At 46.3% G+C, this 24,770-nt stretch overlaps 1 long non-coding RNA gene across 1 annotated transcript; it reads right to left on the bottom strand.

Moving 5' to 3' along the window:
• Positions 1-4,664: 4,664 nt before the first annotated feature.
• On the bottom strand, positions 4,665-20,327 carry LOC133161169 (uncharacterized). Its single transcript, XR_009716021.1, has 2 exons — positions 9,896-20,327; positions 4,665-9,699 (listed from the first exon to the last, which is right to left on the bottom strand). It is a non-coding gene; the product is annotated as an uncharacterized LOC133161169 (long non-coding RNA).
• Between the last annotated feature and the right edge of the window lie 4,443 nt (positions 20,328-24,770).

Genomic DNA, 24,770 nt, shown 5'->3' with positions numbered 1-24,770 from the left:
GGACAGGACTCGATTCAGTACGAGCCTGCTTTGCATTCATCCATTTTGCATGAGTGATAGTGAAGTATACGATGCATATTGGAGTCAGAAAACGCACAGGATGTTTAGCTGATTGCCTTTCAAGTCCTAATTAAGTTTGATATGAAACATTTGCACCTTGGGTCGATTCTCCCAACGACGAAGAAGCCGACTGCATGCTAATCGGCGATTAGGTAAAACCGTCAAGCGGCGGCTTGTCGGGTCGGAAACCAACTTTGGAGAGGGGTGGAAGATCTGTGTTGTCATGGCTTTCCGATTAAAATACGATTCAGATTTTCATGTGTCGAACTTGAACTTCGGCTTTGTCATCTTCTACGCAAGACGCGTCTTTTTCAATTCCTGCTGGTGTCGTGGCCAATAATTTGATGCTGCAAAGATCTTACGATGGATGCTACGGTTGGTCAGTCTTGTCTACGAGAACCAAGGCGCAGTACCATCGACCCCGTGCTTGCCGTAATTGCTGTCCCAATACTTTCGAGCACACATTGTATCAATGCATGTCAGTCGATTCCAGATCTGTCGTTTTTGCTCTCCGTTTCTTTATTAGCTTGAATGTGATATCCTTCTGCTCAGTGGGCGGTATATGTAAGTGGCAAAACAGCAAGGATTAATCAACAAATCTCAACGTATTCCATCGAAGACTCGCGGAAGGATGCAAACGAGCCAATGTTTCCCTTTGCCAACTTGCCAGATGAAGTCATTTGCACACTTTTTGGAGACTCAAATTAAATATGCGCACTTGCCGATTCAAGACGCTGTACAAACATTTTCCCCGCTCCTTTCAAATACACTCGCGGAAAAAATTGTCTCTTCGGAGATTCTTTGTTTGACAGTCTCGTCTATCTCCTGCTCGCTTTGGATAACGCTGTGGAAAAAAATAAAAAAACACTGATTTGGAAAAAGACACGGCTGCGCATCCGCGCCTCGATTTGTCAGCGGAGCCGAGTAAAGTGCATTTGATTTGGAGTGGGCTCGCAGATAATTCCGAACACCTCCTGAGAAATGGAGGGGGAAGAGGAGAGGGGGGGGGCACACACATGATAAAGAAATAAAGAAATACTCAATACACTCTGGGGAGCTCTAAGGTCAGCTAAAGGAGGAAAATTAGACCAAAAAATCTGTCATGATCTAGAACCAGAACGGGAACCTCGCTCTCCTTACTTTTCATTTTGAAAAAGTTCTGAAAGGCATAATTCATTGTTTTCTCGCTCGGCTTAGCCGCAGCGCATCAATTTTGATCAAAGTCACCCCGAGTGGAAGTGGAAGCGCCTGTGAAGTCAAGTAAATCCCCGCAGAGTTGCACCTGAGATGAGGAGCCTCATCTTTTCGCTTCCTGTTTATAAGGCACATTTGCATCAACGTTGTCCGCCAGCATCCTTATCTCATGCATCATCAACGCACATCCCGACCTGGAGAGTCGAGAGCGCCACAAAGTTATTGCAATGCATGTTCAAGTCATATCTGGAAAACCATATATTCGATGAATTGGATAATTTTGCATTAATGAACAACTAAAGGTGCCTGCGAGGAGCAGTCATGTTTCCTCATTCCTCTCAAGACAAACACTGGTTTAAAATTGGCTGTTTGCAGCAGATTTCACGACGCCAGCAGCAGCAGCGGGGCAGACGATCGATATTATCAAGGTCCATCTTCCAATAGAATCAATCACGGGCGATGCTTTTCCGATAAACGAGCATAAATGAAGTGTGTTCTCGTAAGGAGCCGATCAGAATGTCGACGCTAAAGTCGAGTGAGAGGCGACTGCTTTGGATTTGTTTTCCCAAAATACAAAATCATCATCTCATTTTTTAGGACACTACACCTAAGTGATCATCGTTACTACAGGCGAGTGAATAAAGACACTGGTTTTGATTGATTTATTCTAATGTGGCTCCATTAAGAAGAAAGAAGTGGCACAATTAAAACAAATTGAGCTCATTTATTCATTTCAAAGCATTTTATGTCGAATTCTACGCCCTGGAAGATAATGCGCTAATGAACTGCCATCATTTTATATAGCTTGATAATAAAACGGCATACTGCCAGACTTGCTGTTAGCTTCTTGGCTAACGCTAACGGACAGCCGTCGACGTTTCTTTTGCTCCTCGGGCTCGCGACATCACTCACCCCACAGTGAAAATTGGCTATGACCGTCCGTTGTTTTTTTTAAATTCACCCCTGAAGGACTGTCCGTCACTTTAGCGAGGCTCTGACGGTTAGCTACGGTGCTCACGTTCAAAGGACACATTTTAAATTATTCTACACATTACTGCAATACTTATATATGAAAATAAATATTACCAATATCAAAGAAAAAAACGTGTAAAATTGGCAAATAACATGTGTCCAGTGCCATAAAGCTGTTATTTGTTTTTGTGTGCTAGCTATAATTAGCTAGTACCATATGTTTTCAAGAAAACGTGGCATGGAATAAAGTTGCAAAAAGTGTTTTTCCCCCCTAGCAGTACATGAACGATCACATATCGTAAACAGAATGCCATTTGAACTGTTTTGCATTTTTGCCAATTTTGTATTTTTGCTGACTTATTAATACAAAATAACTGCCATGTTGTTGCTCGCCATCATGCTACTTCTTTATAAGACTGACAAATGATTCCTAATATGGTAAAAATTTGTGGCAAGCTTTTACCGGCCACACAAAACGAGTGAGAGGCAGGACCTTGAATATGACCCTTCAGAACCACAGTAGGTTGGCTTCACATAAAAATAATAAAAAACACTGATTATAATGGTTCAAGCCTGAAAAATGCCGACTTTGATTGTCACTCTTTTGTCACACACACACACGCACGCGCACACGTACACGCACGCACACACACACAGTCACAAATGACTCCTGATGAAACTACAGGCTTCCTAATTTGGCACCTAACGTGTCGGCAGGTGGCAAATGGGACTCGGCGCACCGAAAGATGTCAGCTCCGCTGGCACGGCCACCAGCTCACACAGAGACGAATCATCGTTGGCAACGGCCATTGACCTGTGCTGCCTGCATGTGTGTGTGTGTGTGTTCCGGGCTCTCGATTGGAGTCGTGTTTGATGGCGGCAACATGACTAAATGAAGCCTTAACTGCCTTTCTTGTCATTGCCCAACCATCCTTATCGGCCTTTCCTTGCCAGCCCACGGGGCTCCCCCGTGATGAGCTCGCCGGCCGACCAACCGTGACACCCCCCAACTCAAGCTCTGGGAAATTATACATCGCAGTATGCTGCTATGTGTGTGCGTGTGTGTGTGTGTGTGTGTGGGTTTGGGGGGGTCGGGGCATTTGGTTCATCAGCAGCCCCGGGTCTCCAGGCGCCACTGGAGACTCTGGCTTGTCTAGAGGGACTCTGGCTTGTCTAGAGGGACGCTGATTGGCTCGACGGGGAATGAGAAGCTGGAGGCACATACGCCTGCATATGAACTAAAGCTGACCTTCAGTGTACTCAGAGACACACACGCGCACACACACTTTCCATAATGAACTGATAAAAGCTCCACGGCTATGCTTTAAGAGCAAATGTAATTTGTACTTAAATTAGACGCACGTAGATGCACTTCATTTGCGGGTGTGTAACAACACCGTGCCTTGGCTCAGTGCGCTCGTGTCGGTATTCCCCACAGGCCTGCTGCCAGTGTGTGTGTGTGTGTGTGTGTGATGTTGACGCACTGCTTTTGGTGGCCCCGCTGCGTACAACGCGCAACCATTCCAGCATCTGCGTCGGTCCTGTTGCGTATTTACACAATTCAATGCATCGGTGTCTCGAATGGCACCCTTTGATGTTTATCCAATATGCGGTCCAACGTTGACGCCGCTTCCAATTTCGCTTATGTGCGCAAACAAACGAGATCCAACACGTATGTTGTTGCCTCTACAAAGATCATACACACTTGTGACACTGCCATAGGAGACGTTTGCATATTTATTGTTTTGTGAAATCTCAAGAGGATGCAAACCTCCAAAAAATTAAATTAAATTATTGATATTATTTATATTATTATTATTGTTGCCACTTTACTACACCCATTTTGCTACTATTGTAAGCGACTTAGTAAGATGCTGTCAGAAGATAAAGAATATATGACCGAGTATTGTGACTGTGTTCATCCGTCTATATCCTACAGTTGGGTTCCAACATCTGCTGCATGGAAAACAACTGCTTTTAGCATGTCGATGGCGTTTTGCATTTTGTGTTACCATGACGATAAGGCGACTTTCCTGAGGCCAACTTGACATCACTGCCCCTTTCACTTTTTCTTGACACAGCAGGCAATGGCAAAAGCTAATTCTTTAGATGCTCGTTGTCATGTTCCTCAGGTTTTGTGGCCAAACTGCAACATGACAATTTTTGAGTTTAATCTACATATTTACAAGTCTAATGAAAAATGTCTCTTTCGCGACACGACTGTTTCTGCTCGCGGTACGGGTTATGCTGGGATGACGCGTCTGTTCCTGCACACGGCGCCTGTAATGAAACGTGTTGCTTTGACAGCGAGGTCACACCACGGAGTCACACTAACACTGTCGGATTATTTTTATCCGGTTCATGACACCCTCTGCTTAGTCTGGCGGCAGCGGCTGCACGGAAGCACCAGGGTCATCTCATTCGTCCATCGACAGACAAAAGGCTGGGGAAAATATGCCATGAGCAAAGGCGAAGGAAGTTTTTTTTTTTTTCCCAATAACGTGGATAATTTACATTTTTGGTTAAAGGCAAGATGTTTCTAGAGTGCATTTCATACTCAAGCTAACACAATATGCTTCGCACAGCTTGCTAAAAATGTGTAACAGAATGTGCAGTGCAAGGACATGATTTTGGAAGAATAAATTTTTTAGCTACAGAGGGAAAAAAGCATCTAGACTTCACTTGCATTGGCAACTTTTTCCATTGGCGTGCACCATCATAGCCAAATGCTGCTTCACCGAGTCTGGTTTGAACTCCATAAATTCTTGATCCATGGGATAGTTTGATCAAAGATGTCGTCGAGACGCGTTGTGGTTGAATTTGTACGTGATATGCGCACCATGTCTTCTTTATCTTCATTTATCTGCAAATCAGTTGTCGAGCGCTTTGCGCACAAAAATATGCAAATTAAACCAGGCTTCCTCTAATCTTGTTTTGTTCGCTTAATTGCCAGCGCCGTCCGTGAATGACCGCGTCCACGTGTGGAGCGCCGTTTCAAAGCTGACTGTATTTTTTTTTTTTAATAGCGATTTATTATCATTTCACATACGATAGCGAGGGGCTCGCTTCGCATGACTCGGCTTGTCGTGCAAGAGACGTCGGTGCATGCAAATGAGTCATTGCGAAGACACGAGCGGAAGACGTAGCGTGTACGACGAGGGCGATTGCAAAAGGCAGAGGCGTAGCCAAGCCGGGGCGAGCCGGGGCGGCGCCCCGGTTAGGACTCCCTGCGCCCCGGTTGAAAAAAAATCGAACTTTTTCGATTCTTCATTTTCATGCCATTTTTTTCTTTCGGTCTTGCGCGAATGTGCTTGCGCTATTCTATGTGCGCGATGTTATCCATTCACCGTTTGCCTCCCGGACCCGGATGTTGTTTTAGCGATCAGCGAACGGCGTGGGTGATGTTCGATTTTTTTTCCTGTGGGCGCGCGCCCCTACTGGAAGAATTCCTGGCTACGCCTCTGGCAAAAGGGAAGATCAGACGGGGCCGTCACACGTGCGCTTCGCTTGCTCGTTCGCCAATTACTCCGCTTGATTGTTTGTCGCTTTGGAGCTAGACGAAGCGTTGCCACTTTGTGGCCACGCGAGGACGGCAGGTTTGATGTAGAGTTTACCAATAACGCACCGGCAGATAAATCCGGCAGGCTAACTTGGACTGATTCAACTGAAAGAGTGTTTGCTCATCACGTTTTGGTGGCATGCGCGGGCAGACTTAACATTAACATGCCGGCCATGCGGGTTTTTGTTTCCAGCGCCGTGCTAAGCGAGAATTCCCCGTGACCCCGCCGGCTCATCCGAGGCTATTTGCCGCCGCACTGTAATGTGCGTTATTACAGTCGCCCCGCCGTCCAACGCACACCAATTACGGCCGCGGGATGCTTCTGTCAACATCTCACACGCCTCTTTTCACACTGTTATGACGACGCTGGCAGAGGCGGGCGGGGGAGGCACAAAGACAGAATCCATTACTCTAACCTTGTCAAATTTCCATTTCAAACTGAAATATTCTCCTTGTGTGCTGGTAAATAAAGATACAATTTCTGTCTAAAAACATTTGAAGGATTTGTCAATGTTGAACCTCAGAAGCCTCGCGTCGTGGTTTTTAAAGCTTTAAATAGTACAGCAAGTCCCCACATATATGCAGTTTGGCATTGACCGGTTGACATTAATTCAGCAAGCGATAAAAGATTGCTTCAATACGTGAGGTTTAAATGGCACTTTCATACAAATTCTCACAATACCTGAAATTTTATTCAAAACAAAGAAGTAGAAGACTGCAAAATTGAAATTAAGTGAAGCGATGCAGAGGGATAAAGAATGCATGCCTGTGAGGGATGGACGGACGGGCAGGTGGGCGGACAGACGGACAGACAGACACAGATAGATAGATCATTTATTGATATTTATATGCTCGGTCTACATGTTGCTCCAGCATGTGCGCTCACATATGATTTGTTTTTTAACAGCTAACACATAGATGCTAATTCTTAGCACGTTAAGAGCATTTTCCATTGTATGCTCCCATTCTGCTTTTCTTTCAGCTCGTCTTTGGTTGTTTACACAAATGCACAAAGTGTAATTCTCGTGGCTTTGTGTTCATGTTGACGCTAAACTTCATCTGACAGTGACATTCAACAGTGTGAAGCCTCTTAAAAAAACTTTTTTCGCCAAAGTACTTGCAATTAATTGCTCAAATCTCAGGACTGCGCTTGGACAAACGGACGGACAGAAAATCCCAGGCAATGTTGCGTTCTTTTTTGTGAGATGTCTTTGTTGATTGGCCTCACAGTGACCATTTAGAGTAGCTCCTTAAATGTGCGTCCTTTGCAGATAAAGACAAAAGGGAAAGCTTGCTTTGAACCGCCCGCGTGCATCAAACGGCGAGCTGCAGTATGCCATTCCGCCACTTCGTGCCCCTTCTGGTGCTTTTGTTGATAAGCTCTAATGAGGTTCCGCTCGGCTACATTTGGGCTGCGACGATGCAAGTCTGTTGATAGCGGCGGGGGATTATTGATGCCGAGCGGGTCTGGCGCGCTCCTTGAACCACCGGTCGCAGCAAAGCGCGGAGCGGAGGAGCAAAGAAAAGACGAGGTCGAGATGCTTGAAAGGAATCAACAGACTCTATGAGAGGGAGGCAAGTTGAGCCATGCGGGGCGCAGCAGAAGAACGAAAAATAAATCGAGTCGTCGAGAGACCTAGGCTGACCGACACAGAGTCTTTTTCGACTTTTACTTGAATCGAGGACTCGAAAGCGCCGCTTCCACTTTCCTCGCTAAGATCCCTTCGAACACAGCTTTGCTACCGATGATTGTCTTGAGGAATGACAGGCGAGCCGGACTTATCCGTTGGGCTTTCGGAAAGGTGGCGAGAGAGTCAGAGAGATGCCGACAGGCACTGGAGGAGAGAGCAATTAGATTTATCTGCTCATTAACAGAACGGGTAATTGACTACATGAGTCTGCGGTGATACGGCGAGGGGGGGGAAAGGGGCCGAGGAGGAGAGAGAGCAGGTGTGCGGGAGGGGGTGGGGGCTCACGAAAAGTGGAAGCATTCCGGAGAGATCAACAGAGTCGGAGTCAGCTTTATTGTCAATTCCTTCATGCCAAGACACACAAAGAAATCGAAATTACGTTTCCTCCATCCCACGGTGACGAGACACAGTACACGAGTAACATACAAGTAAGAAGGTGAAAAATGAAAAAAATGGCAAGAAAGTAGCAGGAGAGCGATGGCCGCTACCTGTAAATCACTCCGCCAAGGACAATGAAAAAGGGAAGATGAGGCAAAAGGGAGGAAATTGGGAGAAACGTGCCAGCGTGGGCTTTGTGTTGACAGCAACATTTATGTTTGGAAGGCCTCCGAGAAGAGACGAGTTGTTGGAACCCCAGCGGGGTGCGTCCGTCAAACACAGCTGGGACCAAGCCAAATGTTACCTCAGCATGGCAAACGACTCTTCGTCAAACATGTTCAATCCTTTAGGGCCCCCCACTTTATAAAAATAAATAAAAAATGCACCCCTGAAGACAACAACATATCCCGCCAGGCCTGTTGACTGTTGGAGTATTTTTACAAACGCTCAAAAGGTGAACGTGATGTGAAGAAAAGTGCGCCGCGCACTCAACGTTCAAATCGATTACCAAACAAACGGATCGTTTTTGAGAATCGATTGTAATCGATTCGGTGACATCTAGATGCATTTATAAAGGAAGCAGAATGGAAATGGGCGGCAAGATGAACTCCTGCACTTGCTTGCTTCTTCATTAGCTGCGCAGAAGCTCTGGGGTTTTTTTTCACAATTATTTTTAGCATGAACCAAGTGTTATTTACGGTCCATGCATTATTGAAAATAGTCAGGATTATTTTCAGTTGACTTGCATGTTTGACAGCTCTTTGTTTAGCCGTTTGATGTCGCTTGTAAGTCGCAAATGCGATGACAGACGCGCCGCACATACAGTCATCCAACAAATGCTGGCGTGTTTGTTTCACTTGTGCAGTTGGCAACACAAAAGCACATTCAGCCCACACAAATAAGCCGTCTGTCATCTTTTAGGGGGGAACGACTCTGCCAGCCATGTAAGGTTTCATGTCGAGATAATTCCACCCACTCTTTCACTCGCTCAAGGTCATCCCGCTTCTGTTTTTTTTCCCCCGCCACTTTCGACTTGTCGTTTTCAATAGCTATATTTCCAAGATGCATTCTTTTGAGAATCGACTATTCTTACAATTTTTCCGTTAAATAAAAGAGTAATTGGACAGATTTCTACAAAAACGATTCCAAATCTGGATCAAAATTGCATCCGGAATGGTTTCTCGTGCCGAACATTTTCTAACTCATTTGGGTTGGGTTCGGCCTGACACTCCCGCTCCCACATTTGGATTCCATCTGGTGGAAAAATGGTCGCTGCCGTAAGATGACTTCTTTCATCGCTTGACTGCAGTGTCACTTTTCCGCCAGTATAGGGTGCTAATCAACTGAAGGGCACGTTAATGCCACTGCATTATAATCTGTCGGAAATGTTCGAGTAGATGCCGCAGCGTGGTGCGAGGGGCGCAAACTTGTTTTTTTTCCCCCTAGCCCTCGTTTCAAGTGTGTCTACAAGAGCATGTAAGCGTACTAGTCGGAGGAACCCGCCATCCGAGCATGGGTGCGCACCTCCATGCTTGACGGCCACAGGAAATGACTTTTTCCACAAATACGATGACGCTGCAGGCCTCCTTTCAGATAGTCTTAAAGCGGCCGCTCTGTCTATGAATATGGAGATGAGGATTTAGCAGGGAGGCTACGTTCAAGTGCGTGTGTGGGGAAGGGGGGTGTAGATTTGGCGTCTTGAAGGTGCTTTTTCTTGCCTGCCTATGCAGCCCTGGGCTGCATTTAAAGGAGGCCGGTGCGTGGATGCGAGGCCCGCATGAGAGCGACGATGACGCCGCCGCCGGCGACAGGTCAGAGAGTAATTACACACAGCCACACACAAGCCTGTGGACACAAAAGAAAAACACACACATTCTCACCTTTTATTTTAATCCACAATTTGGATCTGCTTTTTTTTTTTATTCATGTACCCCACACATGCTTTCAAAACACTGCTTTGGTTCTCTTTCATACACAAGTATTTATATAACAGCATTATATTCATAAATACACCTACTTTTTTTCATGAAACGTTCCTCACCCATTTCCTGAAATTGATTTCTTTCTGGGCAGCTCAGTGGCGCACTGGGTAGCACGTCCACCTCACAGTTTGGAGGGTGCGGGTTCGATTCCACCTCCGGCCCTCCCTGTGTGGAGTTTGCATATTCTCCCCGGGCCCGCATGGGGTTTCTCCGGGCACGCCGGTTTCCTCCCACTTCCCAAAAACATGCTTGGTAGGCTGATTGAAGACTCCAGCTTGTCCCTAGGTGCGAGTGCAAATAGTTATTTGTCTCTGTGTGCCCTGCGGTTGGCTGGCAACCGGTTCAGACGGCTGGGATAGGCTCCAGCCCTCCCGCGACCCCTGTGGGGACTAAGCGGTTCAGAAAATGGATGTATGGATTGGTTTCTTTCTGTGATGCTCAAAGATGCCACAAGGTGGCGCCAAATCTCGGGCTGACCGAAAAGTAGTAACTGGTGTATGTATAATTTATTAGAGGTTATTCCAGAACTTTAAATTGCTCTGTGACTTGAGTCTGATCGTGATGGACACATGGTTAAGTAAGATTACAGTTTGTTTTGGCATCACAGCTTGAAAACGAATTAGGTGACATGTACAGGTCATAGGTCGCATTCACTGATAAAGTTTAGGACTGATCTATCTTTATCCATCTTTTTATATCCACCGTGCTTTGTTTTAATAAGCTGCGCCGACAACCTCGGATAAGGAATATGAAGTTTGGAGACAATGAGTGGCATTTTGATGGCAATGCAAGTTGCTTTGTTGACATGAGGAGTTGAGGAGTAGAACACTTCCACTTGAAACTATTCTCAATACTAGTCTGTCATCTTTGCGCGCCAAGTCATCATTAGTCATTAACGAGTGTCGGAATTCACCCAGAAGTATCGTTGCACGCTAACATCTGTACAAAACTAGTAAGAGTGTTTGTTGTTGCCCCTCCTCTTCCACCAGCAGCTCGTCGCCATCCATCAATGCAGCCCACCGGCGTGCCCTCCATAAACAAACTGACTTCATTTACATGCTGACCTCCAGCGGCACAAACCCTCATCAACATCTCGGCACTCCACTTGAATTACATTTCATCAGACGGTGGAGAAAGGATGTCAGACCAGTCGGACGCTGCAGGGAGGCACCCTCCCCCCCACTCGCCTCCTCACTCCTTTTTCCAGATCCTCATTCTAATCAGCGTTGTCATTGGAGAAAACCAATGGAAGTGTTGAAGATGGTGGGTCCACTTGACACCGTCAGTGCGGTGAGCGCATGTTGGCCGCGGGGCGCCAACACGCCGCAAGAATTCAATTATACACCTTCGGCGACAGTGCGAGCACATGTTTGAGTGTGATGAGCAGCAGCGTGAAAAGTGGCGCTATATTTGTAGCAGTACCCTTCAAAGTACTCAGGACAAATGGATCTAGCTGGTTCTGGCATGTCAAAGCTACAAGAAGACTCGGTCTCATTCGGGCGGCGTTGCTGACAATGCCGTATACTCGCAATAGGGAGAAAGAAAGGCACTGGCGGTCATCTTACGTTGACACTCAATAAACTCACCTGTTTAAGGTGAATATATTCATTTCTCAGTACTGTTCTCACATTATTTTTCTACCTACTTTTTATGTCCTCCACATGATTCTTTAGTACGTGCAACTTATGTACAGGAGACAGTTATATTTCCCTCGCACGCAATTACAGGGATCATGCGCACACTAGTTTTACGTTTACTTTATGCTAATTAGCTTTGACGTTGTATCCGGTAATCCAGAGACACACGGACGACAAAGGTGAGCGCTCAATTTTGGGCGAACTTTCTCAAAAGCCTTTGAACCCGGCGAGCAATGTCGCACTCATGATCATCATTTGAGCAATCATAACGCCGAGCATCATCATCAGCGCTCGCAGCGACTCCGTCTTCCGTTCCCGACGATGGCGGCCTTGTGGCCTTTTCATCTTCCGCCTCACTAAATTGTCAGGATGCAACCAGCATCTAGGACATTTTATACTTTGTTTGAACTTCAACTGGGAGTGACAATAAACATCTTGAAGACTCTTTTTTGATTACTTGAACTTCCTGGGTACTGATTAAGGCAAAGGGCTACCAGTTTGACACACACTTCTGAAATAGCCAATTTGCTCAATTTAGCTTTCACTAAGTGTTATTATTGTCATTTCCAGTTCACATGTAAGTGTGATTTTAACAAGAATAGCAAAAGTACAGTCAAACCTCGGTTTCTGACCACAATCTGTTCCAGAAGGCGGTTCGAGAAGCGAATCGGTCAAATTCCGAATCTATTTTTCCTATTACAAATAATAGAAAAAAATTTAGTCCGTTCCAAGACTAAAGAAAAACGCCTTTTTTTAAAGCATTTTCTCATTTACGCATATTTGCGTATAACTGCACCACGCTGGTCGCATTATTGAGACAGAGCCGTCGCTGAAATTTAGAAAATCTTTTTAAAGTCCTAATGTACTTTCCAGAATTTAAGTGGACCTAAGTGCTCAGGGAGCTTAATTTTGTCCGATCACGCTACTGCAGCGCACCGCCGAACGCGCAACTGCACCGCGCTGATTGTATTATTGTGACAGAGCCGTCGCTAAAATTTTGAAAATATTTTTAAAGTTCTCATGTACTTTCCAGAATTTAGGTGGACCTTAGTGCGCAGGGAGCTAAATTTGGTCCGATCGCGCAACCACAGCGCGCCGGGCGCTCACTGTCGCATTGCTTTAGGATGGCTTTACTGCTCCCTCTTGCTTCCTTTGGAGGCATGATTAGGGGTTAATACAATCCTCCAAGTAACGAAAATACAATAACTACGGAGTCAGTCGGCATCCGGGCCGCGCTGTCGGGTTTTCTCGGGTCCTCCCGGCTCATCTCGCGAGGTTCGACCTCCGAATTTTGTTCAACAACCAAAGCAAAAAAATCTCGAATTTTTTGTTCAAATTCCGATTTGTTCGAGAACCGGGACATTCAGAAACCGAGGTTTGACTGTAAAATAAATAGATGCATCTCACTGACAAGGGCCGCTATTTGAGCTCATTTTAGAACAGTCCTGCGGGCGACTCATGCGGTCTTCACGGGCGACCTGGTGCCCACGGGCACCGTGTTGGTGACGCCTGGTTGTGTGTACATGTCACTGACTAAATATGCACTACATTAGTTCAGAATCAGCTTCTTACCACTGGTAACAGTGTAGACGGCGGGCAAAACGAGACAAGTCATTGGATGAATGCTGGACTTTGTCCTGCCCATCGGACACCCAGCTTCTCTAGGGGTCGATGGGGCAGTGGGCTAGCCTCGTCCAGCCTGGACTTTCAACTTCTGCATGATGATTGGATGATCTGTCTGAGGCTGAATCCCTTTTTGATTGACTGGAATGAAATGAGCAAATTGGCAATCTTTCGGTGTAAACATCCGTGGAAGCATTTTTTAATTTTCATTCTGTTCAGAGTTGAACCGGAGACTTTTCTAATCCTCTTACCAACATTTTCTTTGTTAAAAATGACTAGCAACAAATCGAGCTTCTATTTCTGGTGGGTTCTTTTCGTAGCTGATTGAATTTGGAGACTGATCTCTATCACTCTTTCTGACTTCTATCGCAGTTTCTGTCCCTCCCGAGCAGCAGGTATTTTATGAAGAAGGCCGCAATTGAGCATTCCCTCCTTGAAAGACTAGCATCCGCCACTGAAGTCAAGGGATTCAAACCTCGAACCTGTCAGGCGGATGCACTTGTCAATCATGCTGCTGTTTGCCGTTTTTGTGCTTTTTCATCTCCTGTTGCGTTGTGTTCATTTGTTTTTGTGTTTTGTGTCACTTGAGGGGCGACATGCCACATTTGCACATGAAACAAAGCAAGTGGCGCTCCAACCATCGTGCGCACGTGCTAACCTGAAACCTCAACATAGTAATTACGCCACTTGAGGGAGTATAATGACTTTCAATTTTATCTATATACTTCCGCTCGCACAAAGAAAGGACACCATTTTTCTCACCTGCCATCTCATTCTTTCTGGCCTTATCTAAGCTGAAAGCAGCACTGCTCACACGCACGCACACACATACCCAGGTTTCATAAAAAGCCGCCCAAACAGCAAGAGCGGGATTAAAAAGCAGCCTGAATGCATCCCTCCTTTCCATCGGCTGCAACTGGAGCGATGCTCCCTTTTCACGCAGCTTCCACGCGGTTAAACTCATCCTTTTTACTGCTAACACCTCAGGTTCAAATACGTTGTGCTGCGTGTGTGTGCTAAATAAATAATGCAGATAAATATTTTCCCTGCACTAGCTGTTATCTCTCTTACCTGATTCTCACTCGCGTGCTTTTAATTAACACTCTTTATGTGGCACCTCTGTTGCTTGGGTATCGCTCCATCTCAGCCCGGGGGCAGTGGTGTGTATGTGTGTGGGGGTGGGGGGGGGGGGGGGGGTAGCATTCACTCCCACCACCAGCTCTCTGTAATGTTTCCAAATTAAATCGGGCAACAAACAGCGAGTCTCATGCACGGCCATCTCACTCGCTCGCAATCCCCACACAAAAGCACCCACGTACACGCGGCCCTTGAAAGACATTAATACACTCGAATGGAAAACCTCACCCAAAGATGCAGTGGCAAAACCATCCCTCATCTGCTTTGAACTGTCCCTTTTTCCTCTTTCTCTCCATTTTTGGTTGGAACCACAAACACCTTTCAAGGACCACTCTGCAGGCTGTTCTGCTCGGCCCAAGAATCCGACCGACGGTGACGTCAATGTTGCCACAGTTACTTTGAAAGAGGAACTATTACCTCACTGAAAACTTGACTTCACTTTTAGAAGTTGCTGATTACTTTTTTTTACTAGATTACTAGATGACAAGTTATTATTTAGTTACATTCAACTGATGCCAACCAGCCCGCTTAACAAAAGTGAGAGCTGGTTTTGCTAATACGTCGTCGAAAGGACTTTGGATTTCACTTAACATATGTGGCTACTTTTTTATTTTTTTTTTTAGAAAAAGCGAGCAATTTGAAAAATGTTTTCTAGAAGACATTGGCGGTCGGCCGTCAGCAGCGAGCCGAGTGGAAAGCTTTTTTTTTTTTAACTGCAATCTGGCGACGCGAGCGATAGCATCGCAGTGGGAGCTCCGGCTTTGGGCGACGTCTGATTGGAGCCCTTTAATCTTTGGATCACATCACACACACTGAGTGTCTTGGCGCAATCTCTGCAAAAGCTCCACATAACTTCACTAAATGTGCGTTAAAATGTTGACCCCCGTGCGCGTGCATGCAGACACGCACACAGTTCTTTTTTACTTTACTTGCCGTCGCATACTTTGAGATACAAGCGGTGGGATGGCAGTGATGGCGGTGAACATCTCACTTCACCATAGGCATCACTCAAGAGTCAACAATTCTTCAAAACAAAAAGTGAGGCCTTGGGCCGTTTGGTGCCACCCTCAGTTGAAGTCTACTGTCAAAATAGGCCATAAAACAAACAATAAAACAACCACATAGCATAGCCTTGCAGTCCACTAGATTTATGAAAACACTAATTAGCATCAATGTTGCCATGCTAACACTTGCAACACATTCAGGAAGATAATATACCAGTGCACATATTCTTTATCTTCTGGGGAAAAAAGACCAATATCAACGCCGTAAAGATGAGCTGAGAGGAGTTGACACGTCGCAAACAGCACGATGCACCTTTGAAAAGTCCCTCCAGCATGATATTGCGCCGACTACATTATGAATAATGGAAAGGGACAAACTTTGGCCTGTTTTTCTTTTCATTGTCACAAGTTGAAAAACTTTTTTAATTGGCAATGAGACAAGAGTCATTTTTGAGGAAGCGCAAAGGCATGACAGTGGCATCCTCACCAGCGTCCCTCTGCCATTGTTAAAGCGGAAAGCGCAAAGGAGAAGATTGCTATGGCTGCATTCCGTCGTCGGGGAGTCGTCTCGCCGCCATCTCACGCAAGCCGGGAGATAAAAACCCGTCAACGCGGCAGGAGCGCAAGCGAGCCAAGGGTCACACAATAAAGCTCAGTGGCGCAAATCGGCAGGTCCAGTTGTCCATTAGCACGCTGCCGCGTGGAAACGATCCTTGAAGCCGCGGGTGCTTTGCAATGATAGAAGTACAATTTTGTTGGAATGATTTGCATCCGCAGTTTACAACCAGCATTTATTCCAGGACAGCAGTTGCCCCAAAATGACAGTGTGTGACCAGCAGCTGGACGCAAGATATGTTTGAGATTCACAAAATAGCCCTATTGTCTGCATGAGCGGCAATAGACTCCACAAAAAAACTCAAAAACTTGCCTTGAACTGAATGAAGAACTTTCCATGATGGGAGCAGCCACTGCAGTGCGGCGTTAAATCATCAGCGTGCAATCTTACATCACACATCCAAAAGGAGCCTTATGAGGCTTTGGCAAGTAGGCCACGATCCCGAGTTAACTGGGAGCCCCCCCCCCTTCCAATCGACTCTTTATTGTGCCGTAATGAATACGCAGCCCATAAAAGAAAGTTGCTGCAGGAGAGAGCGGCAGAGAGCTCAATGACAAACAAGAGGCAACGCGGGTCGTTTACGGGCCGGCTGTAAAAGATCCCTCCTGGCTTTTACGACATCCAGTTTAGACTAATACCACTTTTTTGGTCACACTTTTGATTTGCACCCCAGGCGGCACCCTGTCGGTTTGCAGGTGCCTCTAAATAAGCCTCATTAAGAAGGCAAGCAGCAGAGAACCAAAGTGTCCACGCATCAAGGTGGGCTCGTCCCGTCACGCTGCCCCACCCCCAGCCACCCCCTTTTCACCTTGCCCACTTAAGGTTGCGATTGATTCCGGCTTGGTCGCCACCGTCCAGAATACAAAACTTGTTTTGTGTTTTGCCAGGAGCAAATAACATATTACGACCATCTTTATTTCCTACAAATATGTTTGCATTGTTTTCTAATATTTATTTTCTTCTTTCATGTAATATCTTCACTTCATTTGTATTTTTAAAATTTTTATATTCACAAATTTGTTTATTTTGTCAGATATTTAAGTATTTGGGGTGATTTTTTTAAAAATTATTTAATAATTTTATATAATATACAATGATAATGCTTTAGAGCAAATTTCTTCTCTGGCCTCTTGTCAATTAGGTCACTTCTACAGTTGGGCCTCCAGAGACCACAAAAATAGGGGACGGAAGGTTTTGGTCCCAAAATACAAAAGGGCATTTGATAGCATACAACCGGCACAAAGGAGGAACAACGGAAGATTGAGCGGGGCCAAAAGGAACAAGACCAAAAGGACACAGACAGTAGAAAGCTGGTGATAAATTCATAAGTGGACGAGATGGCGAGAGAAAATCGTGAAACTGAGTGACACGGGAGACGTGGCCGTGTGTTGAAAGGAACAAAAAAAATATGAATAAAAGATGGTGGAACAGACGGAAAGAATGGGTAAAAAAAAAGCAGAAGCAGAGGTGAGGGAGACAGCTGCTGGAACCATCATAATCCCAATAGTTGTGTGTGTGCGTGTGCGTGCGTGCGTGCGTGCGTGTGTGTGCGTGCGTGCGTGCACGCTAAATTGCCTGCAGTTATCAAGTCCAGCTCCATGCGATGATGTTAATGCGGCAGCTCGATGCATTCTCACGAGAATTTAGTGGGAAATTCACACACAGCAAAATAATTCAAGGCTATATTACTTTCATAACTTCCTCATAACAACTTCCAATAATGGGCACTAAAAATGTCATCATAAGCCAGCCTGACGGTTAATTGTATCTCATGTTTACATAGAGATGAATCAATTATGGCACTGACTTGAGATAGGAGCTTATTAGAGTGCTTACCACACTTCTCATTCTGCTGTTCATGAGCCTCCTGGCCACCTGAGGGCGGTATGAGCAGAGAAAACCAGAGAAAGCCTGGTTGCGGCAGTCAAATTTGTAGTCATTCATCATCGAGAAAAAAAGAATCACACTATCATCTTGTACTTAAAAATAATGAATTTGAATGTAAATAATTAAACAGTTAATGTGGCAATTGAATTCATTGTGCTGCTCCTTCTGGTTTGCAGGTCTTGGCCACGGGGAGGCAGTATAATGCTGTACAGTCAGACGGACAAATAAAGACCAAGCCCAGATAATGAATATAGTTTTAGGTAGCATGCCGACTTTCTTAAATTGGAGGGATGCAAAGCGCCTCAAGGGCCGAGTAACGAAGATGGAAAAAAAGTGGAGGAGGAACAAGATGCGAGAGATTGAGGAAGCGAGCGAGGGAATTCAAAGGGCCTGTAAGGGAGCTCAACTGCGCTTTACTGCAAATAACAGCAAGAAGTCAAAGTTAGGCAGGAGACAGCAGGTGGGTGATCCACGGGGGGAGCAAAGGATGGCGGGTGGGGGAGACGGCCGGTGGGGGTCCCTTAAGTGCACGGCGCCCGCTGAAAAGTAAGCCTCCGCCTCCAGAATGTTGCAGTGTGCCATCAAAATGCATACATCAGCATTCCTGCGCCCAGAAAGCCGAAAGGCAACGAGATCAAAAGGAAGAAGGAAATCGGCGGCGAGGAATCCAAGTGAAAGGACGACAAAAGAAGGGAGCCAAGAGGGAAACAAACTGCACAAGTGATGCAGATGCAAATTGGAATGTCACTCAGTTGAGCGGATTGCCAGAAAATGTGCGAGTAGGAAGATTTGTTGTTAAGGACTGATTGTTTGGATGACCTCACAAAAAGTGTAAAACAGAAAAAGAAATGTTTTGGTTTCAATTCTTTCCGGCGTACCTGGCTTGGCCACCGGGGGCAGTACACCAACAAAGAAGAATTTCACAACTACAACGCAACATCTTTAAAAGCATTACTGATGCCACCAGTTTATGGCGTTTTGCATTGTATGAGAGCATTAAGCTAGCTGTATGTTTTGTTTTAGGTTTGCTTTGGTTTATGGGTTGAAAATGATGCCAACAACGGAAAGGACACGAAGTCCCTGCTTGATTCAGTGGCTGCACACTGGGGAGGATTTCCAATGAGGCTGCGGATAGGCGGCTGGAAGGATTAGATTTTTGCTACAAGTCCAGTTTGGAAATGAAACCTCAAAGTTCTCTTCTAGGTGCTATGTGCATGACAAGTCGAACAAGTTGAAGCATGTCATCCCAGCTGAAAACGAAACCGCCGAGCTCAAACCTGCAGTGGAACAAACGGTGATGCTCTCAGCGAGCCCCCTGAGAGCCTGTTGAGCATAGGCGTCAAACTCAAGGCCCGAGGGCCAGATGCGGCCCGCCACATCATTTTATGTGGCTCGTGAGACAAATTTTGCATCGACTTTGTATCATAACCATAATTACAAATTGTCTTCACTTTTAAAAAAAATAGGTATCGCTTGCTATTTTTATTATCATTTGTCTTTATAGAATATTTGAACAGTTTGTATTACTCTCTGATTTCAAAACTAGTTCTTCATCAGTTTTTTTGTAGCCTATACTAAATATAGAAGATGTTGACAATCATAATGGCCCTCCGAGGGAAACTATGACTACGATGCGGCCCGCGAGAAAAATGAGTTTGACACCTCTGCCGTAGAAGCTTACGCATGCAAATGCATGTCCCCGCCGCCTCCCGCAATCATAAGACCGCGTGATTTATCCATCAGTCATCTTGGGGGATCCACCTGCTTCCTAATTACCGGTGTTTTATGTTTGTTTTTAATTCCACCCCCGCTAAGATCGTAAATCGCTTCTCCCGCAGCGCTGGGCTGCTACCTGAGCCTTGTAAATGGGGACTGTCATCATATTAAAACTCAGGCAGGGACAGATGCCAAAAAGCGGACAACAGACAGGAAAAGGGGGCTTTGCTTCTATTTTTATTTTATTATTTTCTGCTTTTGTTAAATGTGGGATGATTTTGCACTTGGTGGAGGTGGTGCTATATGCGACAAAAGTCTCCTGCAGTCACTGGCTGTGTGGAAAAGTATGCTGCGTTCCAGCAAATAATGCGCAATAGAAAAGTGAAGAGCAGCAAATCGAGAGATTACTGCATCTATTTGGAGGCCTTTATTGGCTGAGCGAATGAATTTGCTTACCAAAGTGGCCGTTAAAAATTGGAGCAAATTATGAGGCAAGAAATTGGGAAAACGTCCCCTCCCCCCTACCTCCAAACAAAAGCCACTTCAATTATTGTGAATGAAATCGAGTTTAGCCAATTTGTGCTTTTGTTTTTGGTCAGTGTCAACGTGCGGACAGAGTTACTGCGCTTGGTCAATTTCGGATAGCCATCGTGGCTCTTAAGATGAAGGGGAGAAAAAATAAGCGATTCCCCCCCAGCGCTCACTTTTATGAGCTTCTCTGGCAATAAAAGCGTTCCTCCTCTACACGTAGCCAAGAAATGACGGCGCCTCGCTGCGTCCACCGTGGGACAAAAAAAGGATTGTACTCGATGCCCTTGGATGGAAGCCTAAGTGCAGAACCCCACTGCTCCCTGTAGGAGACCCCCCCACTACACCCCCCCCCCCCCCCTCCCAATCCGCCAGCGTGACCCGGCAACAGCGGCATGGCCGCAAAGTACGCCCAAAGTATCAAAGTGCTTGCGAGCGTCTCGCTCCTTCTGCGGCACCACGATAACATTATTGGCCCTGCCAGATGGACCTCAACGATAGCGACGACTCCCGTCCGAGCCTGCAAGTCTCTTGCTCCGCTCAAGGGGGGGTGGGGTCGCTCACGCCAAATATCCATACGGCAACGTAGAGGCCTTATCTCACAAACGCCGGCATCAAATATCAATATTGGCGCAATTTCCCGTTCAAGCTTCTGTGGTTTATGATGTTTATGTATCACCTTCAACGCTGTGATAAAAACCTTTTATTAGGTCGTATTTGTAACGATTGGCTGCTCGCTTTGTCTCTATAAAGTGTAAAAGCTTACAGCCTCCCTCCCTTCATCCATTCTCTGTCTGCAGGGTTCATCCACAGGAGGATGCCGTACAACACGGTCGACACCTCACAGTTAAACGATTGCATATTTCCAGTAGCGGTACCACTGTGCCCACAAAAAAAAAAAGAAAAAAAACTTGCCGTTGCTAGCCGATTGTAACAATGCTAATCATAAAAATAATTCAGCCTTGAGTCACTGCAATGTCATTTTCAGTCAATGACAAGTATCAAAATGGCCGCCTCAAAATGGCCGCCACAGAGCTGGGAAAGAACAATTGAAATCTGCTGCTTAACTGGTAGTCCACAAATGGAACATTTTCTACTTGACTAATTAATTCTACTACAGAGTAGCTGATCAATACGCCTCCACAATCTGCGCTAGGACTTCAAGACACATCAGGCTTTGCTATACATGTGCACAAGCTCGTGGTGGAAATGTCACTCGACATGATGCCCTCCCCCTGCTCCCTCCCCCGCCCCCGAGCCCCAGCTGCGCAGTACAAAAAGCATCCTGGGAAGAATCAGCCGCCCGCCGCAATCCCCTGAAGGTCGTTGCGCTTTGCGGCCAAGTGCAGTAACAATCGCGGCGCTTCCAATTTTGCTCCGGTTGAGGCCGCGCAGTTCGTTTCCCGCCGTGAATTGACGACCTTGTGAATTTTCAATTTAAAAAGAAAAAAAATAGTGTAGGCAATCTCAAGTCGGGAGATAAAACAGCAGGAGGCTTTTAGAATTTTCCTTTTCGACCCATTTGTCCATCTTTGGCTCTTTCGGTGGGGGGGTCGGCGATACCTGTCTAATTCTTTTTCTGGGATTGTTTCCATGCGCCGCTAGTTAATTAGCCCTAATGAATGCTTGTTTGCCGACAAGTGATGAAGCGGTTGGAAGAGCACTTTGCCACGTGCCTACAGAAAAGCCCAAAAGAGTCGAGTCAAAGCTTCCACGTGCAGACAAAGCCAGTCGAGGAATTTACTTTGATCACGCAAAGAGATGAAACGCTTTTGCGGATATTATCGTTGCTAGCAGAAGATGTCTGGCAGCGCCTCCAACCCAAAGGAGGAACCGCCTGTCAACAATTTGTGACGTGACCAAAGAAAAATCCTATTCAAAACAAATCCATCAGCGGCATGTAGCTATCGGTATTTTTTTTCCTTTCTAGCCAAAGTGTGGCCTTCCTGACACCGCCGGCAATTTTGCTCCCGGTAATGGTGATAAAATGTTGTGATGGTTTCATCCGCAATCATGCTATAGCATTTTGGCTGCCTGTCACCCATGAGACACGTTAAACCCAAACGTGTGTTTTCCAAGGAGAGCCGCCATCATTTTCATTCCCTGAAAACCCACTTGGACCATTCTTGGAGCACAAAGTGTTGGTTGAATTTACGCAGCGATCAAAGCTTGATCAGAGCTAAGTAAAGAAGAGAAGCAAAAGCCAGTTCTCGTCCTGTTATCCTCAAGAGCCCGTCAACCGATATCGCTAATGGCAAAAGGCGACGTCTAGTGGGCGTGGCTTTTTTTTGTCCACGTCCGTCTGTTTTTTCTTCAAGGACGGCAAGCGCGCGTGGGGGAGGGGGGGGGGGGGGGGTCACAAGCCAGAGCATCTTTGGTGACCTCATCCATCAGGAGCTGGCGCGACTCTCTCAAGTGGTCCCTGACTTTGCCTTCACTCCATCTTCATCCCACACCATCACCATCCATCTATCTGCCTCTTGTTCTTTTTCCTTCCCGTTCTGCCTTTTTTCTCCCTCATCTGACAGCCCAAATGCCGCCATTGTTCACTCGTTTGTTGGACTTTCCCGCCTGACTCTCCTCCTGAGCTTTGGCACGTTTGCGCTTCACTGGTCTGCAACGTCTGCCCCTTGGCGACTCTCACCCCTACCTCCCCCACCCCTCCCCTTCCTCTTTTATACACTGTCCAGCCAGCCGGTTCTGACCTCATCAGCCCCTGGCTGGTCCAGGCTATCTGTCTGGTCACTCTTCATCAGCTGGCCTCGACTGGACTCGCAGACCTCCCAGAGGGCGACCTGAGAGAAATTGGCCTTTAGTGAATGGCTGGACTTTCTAATGTGGGATGAGCACCTCGTTACAAGTCGCCCTCTTCATTCCAGTTGACAAGAAGAGTACACAGAACCTCAGCCCATCAATTTTCCCAACTTCGCCCAATCACAGCATCTACGTTCTAGGAGGGGGTAATCGCCAAGGTTACCAGCGTTAGCGACCGTCTTGACGTGCGAGCGACGTGCCCTACGACAGGAGCAGAAACGAAGGCTGGCTGTTAAAGCGGCAAGGGAGCGGACAGGTTGAGTCCAAACATCATAGCAACAACTGGGAATGCCCCCCTCTGTGTTATCAAGCTCAAGTACCCCCCCCCCCCCCCCCCTCTGTTTAGCCTTCTATTCATCTCCAGGAGACCTTAAACATCACTCAGCGTTGACCTCCAAATAAAGACACTATGAAGTGGTGCTGCGGAGGGAGGGATTCTATGTTTACTCAGCCTCCCCCCCCCTCCCCCCCGGTAAAGACGACACACCGGGCTATGGCTTGGAGGAAAGCTGCTTGCTCAGGAAGCTAGAAGGCCAAGTTGTGCACCGAGTCCAAAGTCTTTAAGGACACCTGCATCACGGGCATCATGCTATAATTGCAAATGAAAATTATTGGCTGCTCAGCAAAACAAAGATCCGAAATGTTTCAAGAAGTGGCAGGCACGATTTGTTTTAAAAAGCAACAATCACTTGCATTAGTACAAAATATTAGTTGGAATTGATTCATTCAATTTCCATTGCTGTTAATGGGAAAACCAAAAGTTAAAATTAAAAAAACTTTTTTATATTTGTTGTTGTCGTCTGCGTCTCTCAGTGGCACAATAGGCTTTACGCCCCCTCGTGCAGACACGCGGCGTCGGCGTGGCCCGGCACGGGATGACAACACTCTTATCAATGGGACAAGCGGTGCAAAAACAATTACAAACGGCATTGGACACTACGGAGCAGCTTAGGAGAGAATCCCACAAAAACACAGCAAAGTGCCGCAGTGACCGCGGCTCTGAGTAATGGAGCCATCAAATCCTCCGGGGGAATAAAAGCCATCCCGCGATGAGCTGCCAGACGCTCTCAGTCATGACTTTGCCCCACTTGCAAAACGCTCCAATTTGTTTATGGCGCTCTTGCGGCCCGGACCGTCGGGACTCTTTCACATGCCATCGCTTGATCAAAACGCAGGTGAGATTTGTTTCTTCTATCGAGGCGACCGACATGCCGACTCGCCGACTTAACATCTTAACTGAGTTTTGGATTTGATCGAATAAATTGTGTGATGAACACACACACACACGAGGATTTATGACGGCAATTATCGAGCAGGTTTACTAGTCCAGCAAGCCAAATAATCACTCAAGATCTTTCGGATCAAAAAGAAAAGTCTCTTTTAAAACAACCAACACTGCAGAATAATCAATCAGGTTAATCTTCTTTTTGGTGGCTCAAGAAAAGAAGACGATCGAGTATCGCGTCCAACAAGCAAGGGCAGCGAGTCGCCCGCCGCCTTGAAGCTGCTGTGAAGAAGCTGTGGCCGACAGCTCGAGCAGTGCCGCTCGTTCCAATTAAATTGTTGACAAGTTTATTTGTGGGCCAATTATTCCTCCAAGGTTTGGATCAAAGGATAAAGTCTGCCGGCGCAGCGGCAACAAAAGCGCAGGGAAGGCCATTTTTAACTCCGGTGACGCAATCTGACAAGCACGGAAGGCAGCGAGAGCGCCGCCGCCTCTGACAAACGTCAGCGTCCAAGCGTGTTCCTCAACATGCCGCCTTCGCTCAAATAACGGCGGTGCCGCTCGGAAACATCGTGCGAGGGGATACAGTCCCATTTCAAGCCTTTTGCTAACCAAAACAGCAGGACCTAGCTGTCAAATGTCTCTTGGGTTAGCAAATGTGGGTTCTCACTGTTGATGATATGACGTTACGTGAAAAAGTCCAGCTTGCTGTTTTTGGAAAAACGTACTTCACCAGACAAGACTGAC

Source organism: Syngnathus typhle, linkage group LG10 (genome assembly GCF_033458585.1).
Source record: "Syngnathus typhle isolate RoL2023-S1 ecotype Sweden linkage group LG10, RoL_Styp_1.0, whole genome shotgun sequence".
NCBI lineage: Eukaryota > Metazoa > Chordata > Actinopteri > Syngnathiformes > Syngnathidae > Syngnathus > Syngnathus typhle.
The sequence above is the reverse complement of the archived record's forward strand: the minus strand, read 5'-3'. Positions and strand labels throughout refer to the sequence as shown.